We start from the raw sequence: 9,164 nt of genomic DNA, 5'->3' as shown, positions 1-9,164 counted from the left end.
TGTTTGCTATTTCGATGATTTTGCTTGTCTGGGTTGTCCTGGTTGCTTCTATCCGGAAACCTCTCTCGTGTTTTTTCTTCTGCAATAATCATCTTTTCCACTGTTCGCCTGAATTCTTCATTGTTTCTCGGATTTTCTTTGTAGAAATCTTGAAATTGCCACCTAGCCATGATTCCGTGAGAGAAAGCTTCAATTACTTCTCGTTCGGTGATGTCATGCACTTGAGCTCGTAGTTCGCCGAATCGTCGATAGTAATTTCTGAGACTTTCGCCTCTCTTTTGCTTTAGTCCTTTTAGTTCTGCATGAGTGATTGGGTGTGTAATGATTCCTGCAAAATTTTCATAAAAAGCTCTTTGCAGGTCCTCCCAATTTCTGATAGATCCTGGATTTAACTTGTCGAACCATTGGAGGGGCATAGTTTCTAGTGCCATGGGAAAGAGCAGGGTTTTGATATCGTCGTCTCCTCCGGCTAGTTCAATTGATTGTGAATATATTCTAAGCCATTGCCTTGGTTCGGTTTTGCCATCATACTTGGAGTGGTTAGACGGTTTGAATTTGTGAGGTAATCGTACTGATGCCAGCCTGTTCGTGAAATAGGGGAATCTGTCGTGCGTTCTGGCTTCTTTGAATTCGGATTCGGCACCTTCTTCTGGCCAAGTGTTGTTTTGATGGGAATAAGTCTGCGAGGCTGTCTGGGTAGGCACCCTACTCCTGGTCTTCCTTGGTTGTTCAAATTGGTGGCCTTGATTATGTTCCTTCCTACTTTCTCCGTTATGGCTTCCACCTGGCCCAAGTCTTTCGAAAGCGGATTTCCTTTGATTTTGATCTTCTTGCCTATGGGTTGTTGATCTGGCGGGTAGTCTCGATCGGGCTCTCTCTTCATGCGTTCTTGGGATTGTCGACCGGAGCAAGTCTTGGAGCTGTTCGTACTTCTCTCCGTGATGTGAAGTTGCCCTGAGCTCTTCTAATGCTTCTCGAATCTTATCGTAAGGCGTATTCACCGTGCGTCTTTCTTCGACTTCTTGTTGTGATTTTCTTTTATCGTATTCAGCCAAATCTGACTCGTATCTGATCCAGGCTTCTCTGCGCTGCCTAGCGTGGTGTTGGCGCCCTTGCTTCAACTTGTTTTTCCTTTCTCTAGCCTATCTCTGACTCTCGGTTTCTCCATCGTAGCCCTGGGCAAAGGGTGATATATTGGATTCTGATTCATCTGATGACCTGACATCGGGTGCTTCTGGGGGATTTAATGGTGACCGAGGACGTCGAACCATGAGTACTTCCCGTGCGTGAGCCGTTCTATTATTGGTGTTAGTTTTCATACTATCAGAGTTGCTGATGACTTCAGTAGACGCCTCGATGTCGCAGATCGAGTCTCCTTCTTGGTAAGGTAGAATAGCTGTTGTTGTTGTGCCGACTAGTTGGGTTCCGCTATCTTTAGGAACGGAACCTGGTCAGTGGATGATACAGTCTTGCGATGTTATTGTTAGCACGAGACCCTCCTGGGCTCCTATCAGTGGTATCCTAAGCATTGGATTGAAAGACCTTTTGATCTGTCCTTGATAGGATTTCGCCGTGTTGTCGAGCCCAAATGGAAAAGAACTTGACTTTTTGAAAGAACTCTGAGGATAATCCGAGTTGTTTTGGGTTGTGCTCTGGAATCCTACCAAAAAAGAACTCGGTCTTTTGAAAGCACTCGAATTAGACTTCACCTTGGACACGGAGCTTGAATTCGAGTCGGATGCGCGTAGCCGTGAAATCTTATTTGAATCGGATATTATGAGCTGCGCGAATCTTCTAGTGAGCTGATCCGTCGTATTTGTCAAAATAGGAAATTCTTCATGATGATCCGGATCTTCGAGGAGACAGCTTTGAAGCTTGCCGTAGTTGTCCGCCTCGTAGATTCATGAGCCGAAGATGAAAGTTGATCCCGTCGAGAAGATCATGTTATCGAGGTTCATCGAGCTCTCGGATGCAAAGTCGCCGAAAGCCCCTACCTGGCGCACCAGCTGTCGATGTTTTACCACCGATAGCCTGCCACGGGGGTACCCGGGACAGTATGTTCGGGCTCTGGCGTGTGCTGAACTCGACGGTTAACGCAAGAGACAGTCGATTTATCCTGGTTCAGGCCCTCGATCGTAGATCGAGTAATGACCCTACGTCCAGTCGGCGTTAGCCTTTGCGTTGGATTGATTGTCAAGTGTTGTGTTATATAATTGTCGTCCCCCATCCAGGAGCCCTGCCCTCCTTTATATAGTCAGGAGGCTAGAGTCCTAGTCGGTTTATAATGAGAGTTACTAGTAGGATTACTGAATAGTACTACTACTAGGATTACAAGGGAAGAATCCTAGTTAGACTAGATCTTCTCTCTCCTTTGTGGGGTATCATGTGGGTCCCGTATCGACAGACGCTGTGGTCCTGCATCCGGTCGATCTGACTGGAGCGTCCGGTTATCCCAAAATTTGCCCAGTAAAGGGGTAACGGTTAGTTTAGCCCGTGGGGCTATAAATAGAAGTTGGTCTCGGCCATGGCTGGTGCTGAGCACCTCGGGAGACTTTGTGTCCATGCTTGAGAGTGCTTGAGAGCCCTCCATCTCACATATGCTTGATAGTGATCATCCGATTGTGTGAGAGAGTGATTCTAGTGTGATTGTATCGTGAGGTTGCATCAAATGGCACTAGGTGATCGAGTTGCAAGCCGGTGGTGCTTGTTACTCTTGGAGGTTGCCACCTCCTAGACGGCTTGGTGGTGGTCTCCGTCGAAGCCCGCAAAAAGCTTGTGCAGTGCTCTGAAGAAGAGCTTTGTGAGGGGCATTATGCTCGCCCCGCGGGAGCCACGAAGAGCAATTCTAGTTGAGCGTGTCATTAAGCTACCCTCACTTTCGGGGTAGGTTCTTGCGGTGCCCAACGTGCGGGCTTGGCGGGTGATGCCAATTAGCCGCCGAACCACCGAGTGAGCGGTCGACACAACGGGGACTAGCGTGTTGGCAAACATGTGAACCTCGGGAGAAAAATCACCGTGTTAACCTTGTTCTTCCTGTTGGTTTGCATCCTCGTTACACAAGCTTGTAATTACTTTTGCATACATTGTGCTTGTGTAGTTGCTTTTGTAATTAGTTAGCTTGTGTAGCTTACTAGTTACCTTTTTGCTTGTGTAGCATAGAAGTAGCTTCCTTGCGTGGCTAGTTTGGTTTATGTGACCTTGTTAGTCACATTGCTTAATTTATATAGCTAAGTAATTGTGCTCTCTAATTTGGCATTGGTTGCCTTGTTATTGAGCATTGTTAGTGAGCATTAGGTGGCTTTGTGCTTTTGCTTACTAGCATGTGTAGGAGCTCCCATGTTGCTTAAAGTACTAGTGGCATAGGTTTGTGTGACCTTACTTCTAGAATTGGTTAGGTGAGCTCTAGCTAGCTCAACACCTTTGTTGCTTAATTAGTATCTTTGGAAGGTGCTAGAGAACATAGATAGAGGGGTGTAGTCTTGGCTAGACCGATAGTCTTAATTCCGTACTTGTTTCGGTTAGCCGACGCAATTAATTTTAGAAAGGACTATTTACCCCCCTCTAGTCCGCCATCTCGATCTTACTGCGTGCCTCTCCTCCGAGCTCCCTCTCCCTTTTCTCTGATTTGTGTGAATGCATGACTTTTGTCTGATTCCTCTATTTTTCGATTTTTTTGTGGTGTTGTGGACTTGTGATTGATCCGTGAGATCTAGAGCCCTGTGATTTTTATTGTTTTTTATTTTTCTTACTGGAATGAGATAAACAAGCTTGAGCTTACCATGGCCATTGACGCTGCGGATCTGCCTCGAGGCCTCCTCCATGGCTCCATGCACCGCCACCGCCACCGCGCTCCCGTGCTACCCCTCGCCCCCTACTGCCCCTCCTGTTCTTCCCTTTCCTCTCTCTGATGCCGCCGACGCGGCTGGCGGCCCCCTCGACCTCGACGCCGTCATCGCCTGCTGAAGTGGGCCTTGGGCTGGCCCGACCTCCCTGACAGGTCGTGCTTACCGGGCCGGCCCGGCACAAAAAGCAACCCAGCAGGCCGTGCTTGGGCCGTCGGCCAGGCACGAAGCCTAGCTCGGCACGGCCCGGGAGGCCCGGCGTGCCGTGCTTTCACGGGCCCGTGCCGTGCCCGTTGGCCATCTATAGTTGCAGGCATTGGGCAGCTTAGGGCCTGTTTATTTTCCCATTTTGGTTAAAACTTTTGCTGTTTTATGTCGCCTTTTGACAAAATGGATCTAAACATCATAGGCAAAAACAATAAAACTTGGGATGCAAAATTTTTGGTATTTGAGATTCAAGAGGCCCAAAACTGAACAAAAAAATATCTTGGGAGCGCGTGCTGTGTCTGCATGACTAAAGTTTTACCATACATCTAAACACTAAATGCCAAAAGTTTAAATGACAAAAGTTTTACAGCAAAAGATTAGAAACAAAAGTTTTGCCATTTCAAAAACATCTAAACACCCCCCTTAGCACAGAGCATCCAGCCGGATTCCACTACACCACTAGGCAACTCGTGTGTAAGTTGGCTGGAAGGCAGCACGAAACGACTAAAATAAGCGGCCTGCACTGTATACTAAGCATTACCGGAGCATGCACGTTTTCGAAAGGAAACCACGGTGGGGGCCGGGATGAGGGAGGGGGAAACGCTGGAGTGCTGCTGATCGCCACGTTAATTGGGCTGGCCTCTCTGGTCTCTGCTCATAAGTCGTGACATGCAGTCAAAAACGTCTCCGAGCAAATTGTCAAAAAAGAAAAAAGAAAATGTGTTTTCCAAGTAAGAAAAATCAAACAGTACGAGTAATTCAATGATGAGAAATGTGACAGCACATACGACCTCAAAGTGTCCGGCTTTCACAAAATAAGGACACCAACGATTTGCGTACCAAGAAAAGATGCATGCTGAGAATAGGCCCCGTTCGGCTCACTGTTCTGGCTGAATTATTGTGAGAGAAAAATACTGTTCCGGCTGAAAAAACAAGCCGAACAAGTTGAATATGGGGTAAGCCGAATGAAACCTATGTCGCGACATAGCACACTGGCAATTGACCGCAAGCGCACGTCAATCGTCAATCCATCATTCTCCCCGCGTCCCTGATTGCTTGTAGTCAGGACTCAGGCCATGGTTTTATCGTTTCTATTATCCTTACTCCATAAACAAAAGTCTTCCTTAGAAGAGTCAAAGAATCCTAAATTTGACTAGGTTTATAGAAAATAATACTAATATTTATATCTTTAAATAGATTTATTATAAAACTATATTTTATAATTAATCTGGTGATATTTATTACACATCATAACCGTTATTAGTTTTTTATATATATTTGATCAAATTTAGAATGGTCTGATTCCTGAATTTCATTTTTTTAGGATGGAGAGAGGAATCATTACCTACCCACTACTTTATGCTCTATAATTTAGGGCTCGTTTAGACCAAAGTAGTAGCTTGGAATGGCATCGTTCCCTCACATTGCTAATATTTTTTGATGCAAGCGCAAAATGAGTTTCATTGGAACCTTCTTCCAAATGGACAACTCTGGATGAGATCACATTATTTAGCGCTAGTCTTGCTCAACCTTGTAGCTCGTGGGGGGAGCTAGGACACAAGGGGAGCTTTAGCCTGTTCGTTTGGCTGTGGCTTGTCGTAAACGATTGTAAATTTCCAGTCGGAACAGTATTTTTCTCTCACACAAACAAGCCAGCAGTACTTGTTCACGAACCAGCAACGATACGAACCAGCCAACCGAACAGGAACAATGTGAGGGAACGATGCATCCTACAGCCAACCGAACAGGAACCAGCAACGATACGAACCAGCAAAAAAAAAAATATTGGGTCGTGTGAATAGGAACAATGTAGCGCCTACAGCTATATCTATTATGTATGTTTCCGTGCTTGTCTGGTGTCTCACCGAAAGGCATCTCGCTCGACTGATGGAGACGCTTTGTAATCCCTGCTACCTTCTTAATGAAATACATACCTAAGCATGTTCGCGAAAAAAGGTATTAGTAAGGAATCCTACTGTGACCAGATGCTACTTGTTGGTTATTATAGCTATATTGGGAATGGTATGGTATTTGAAAGAAAACTTATTCTTCTCCTTTGTAGGTTATTTTTATAACTATCCACTGGAACTGAACCTAAGCTATACTACAGAAGCCAGCTTCTAAGGATTTAGTTGAAGCAGCATGTCAACAATTGATACATATGGCCAGGGTGTGTTTTTCCTAGACACATGACGATCTAGTCTAACACCTTAGCAACCACAAAGTGAAACATAGTCACGTTCCTCATTCCAGAAACATCCGCGTTCCCGATTTGGAAACATTTATGTTACCACGCTATAATTAAAGTAGCACTAAGTTCTCGTTCCCTTCTGGGAACATGGTTGCTAAGGTTTACATAGATTGATTGCTACTAGAGTGCATGTGCCTTTTGTTTTCAACTTCGTAGGCTATGTACATCCGAGTATGAAGAGGTTAGGAGTGCTTTCAAGAGGGTTGTATCAACTCAATGTTTTTTCTTGAATTTTAATAAAACCTACCCTTATCAAGAAAAAAGAACTAAAACTAATAGTCAGTCCATTGGTTGCTAGAACTAATTGCCGTGTGACTAAAATTCAGTCTTGTGCTATTTAGATACATGGACTGCTAGCTAGCTACTAGTTCACTTTAGCTTCCCTTTGCTAACTAATGAACTACCCCCCTCCGTTCATTTTTTACTTTTCTATACATTATTTTTACTATGCATCTAGACATACTAGTGTATATCTAAGTGCATAATAAAAATTATGTATCTAGAAAAGACAAAAAAACATCTTATAATTTGAAACAAAAGGAGTAGTTGTTTGTAGTTAACAAAAAAAAAAATCAATCTACCCATTAGTCTATCTATTTTGAAATGATTTAGGACTAAATTTTTAATCATAGATGTCCTTATTTTACTCGTACTTGGTAAGCCGGTCGAGCCCCCATGTTTCACCTGGCTTGCAAGAAATGGACGCAGGGAATTAACAGGGATTGGAAGGGTCATACGACAGACGCAAATGAAGCAGTGGATATATAATTGGAGTCCTAGCCTGTTTGGTGAATTCTGCCGCTTTCAGTGTAGCCGCTTCAGGTATTCGATCTCGACTTTTAAAGTGATGTTTTTTTCCCCTTTATCGATCACTCTATAGGACTTCGGAGGTTGAGAATCCACAAAGGCAGCCCTGTTCCCATGAGTGAGCTTTTTGTCTTTGTACCAAGCTTGGCGCCTGGGTGGCTGTTAAAAGATAAGGGTTAGAAACGGATAATTATCTCAAGAGCTAGGCATCGCGTCGGATAAAAAGACGACAGCCAAATTCTCGAAAACCGAAATGGAATCGACTTGAAGCCAGGTGGAGTGGTGGACTGGAAGTATGCATCCGCATCTCTACCTTGCAAACAAGCTGACCATGTGAAATATTTCATTCACAAAATGTCACTCCTTACGGAGTAGTTACACAAGCCATAGCTCTAGTCTCTGGTTATCAACTGTTCCAGCAGGAACCAACCAGAGTGTCGTGGGCATGCAGACCAGTCACGAGTCACAGACATGTGGAGCGTGAGCTGGACCGGCGGCCCTCCTTCTAGAAAGAGAAATGATAAAGAAAAGAAAGAAAGACCTCGGGGGCGTCAACCCTACACCAACCCCTCTAGAAGCCCAGGTGGGCGGGCGGCAGGCTATCCCTCTACTCTACCGGCCTTCACCCGTCCAGTTCCGCCGCCGCAATTACTGCCCGTGTGGTTTTCTCTCGCGAGGTGAGGAAAGCGACACGGGCTGTGCTGGGGGAAAATCTCCCCCATTCACCGGTACCAGCGGCAGCGTTGGTTCCGTGGACGCAACTCGACCTGCCAGCGGACTCGTCACGGAGCTCGGTGTTAGAATTGATCTCATCTGTTTTGATCTAATGGTTAAGACGGACTCCTTGATCGTGTCCTGATCGAGGACGTCCAGCCATCTAGTGGCTAGTAGGCCCCTGTCGCACAGTGTCTATAAAGAGGAGGTGGGGCAAACAGCTAAAAGAACGAGGTTCACCGCCGCCACAACCCTACTGTCCTAACCCTAATTCGATCCAGAGGGTGACACTGCTAGCAGCGGGAAGCACCACCGGACCGCCGTAGCTCCACCCCGCTGGGACTCCGCCACCTCTACACCATCACTACCACACCGCCACTGACACCGACGCCATGGACTCCTCGAGCTCGTCCACCAAGCCCGACGGTCTGTACCTCTCCCTTTCTCCTCTCTCACTCTCTCTGGATCCATGTGTTCTAGTTCTTTCATACCGAATGGAAGTCAAAATACCCATTGATCTACTCCTAGTCGATCCAAAAGAGTTAACAATGGTATCGGAGCCGATTTGCAAGGTGTAGATCACGGCACTGGGCAAAGAAAAGAAAAGAACGGAGCTAGATCCGATTTGGATCGAAAGAAAAGAAACACAAAGGGTTCATCGAACCCTAAACTCTAATCGGGTGAAGAAACGAGGAAAGAAGGGGTCTCGATTTCGAAAAGTACTCGAACCCTAACCCTAACCCTACGAAGAAGAAGAACAATCTCTAACCCTAACTGGGTGAAGACGGAAGGGGCTCGGCTTCAAGACCGCTTGATCCGAACCCTAAACCCGCGACCAGATCTCGGGGAAAGAAATAGAAAGAAAAAGGGAGAAGAAGGTGATTCAAATCGACCCGAAATTTCACCAAATCCTAACCCTAAAATCCCCAGTCTAGTTCATAGATCTAGATCGGGGACAGGAAGAGAAAAGAGAGAAAGATTGACCCATCCGGATCGGATCGGGAAAGAACAGACCGTAACTGTAACCCTAACTGTGATCTCGAATCAAGAAAGAAAGGACGGATTGGAAGGGGTTTTCTCCTACCTGGGGATCCCCTGCGCCGTCACCACTGCCTGCCGTCGCCAGGCTACTCGACAGCGGCCTGCTCAGCCATGGGCGAGCGCTCGCGCTGACGAAAAGCCCAACAGCGGCGGCGGCTTTGCGCACGCGCGGTCAGGGCAAAGGGCGCCACCACAAAGCCGCTCGACGGCGACGCGCTCAGCCTTGGGCGAGCGCGCGCGCCGGCGAGGGGCCCCATGGCGGCGCCGCCATCTCTCCTCTGGTCGCCATGGGTGGCTACCTC

Source organism: Miscanthus floridulus, unplaced genomic scaffold (assembly GCF_019320115.1).
Source record: "Miscanthus floridulus cultivar M001 unplaced genomic scaffold, ASM1932011v1 os_1820_1_2, whole genome shotgun sequence".
Classification (NCBI taxonomy): Eukaryota; Viridiplantae; Streptophyta; class Magnoliopsida; order Poales; family Poaceae; genus Miscanthus; species Miscanthus floridulus.
This window is presented reverse-complemented; position numbering follows the sequence as displayed.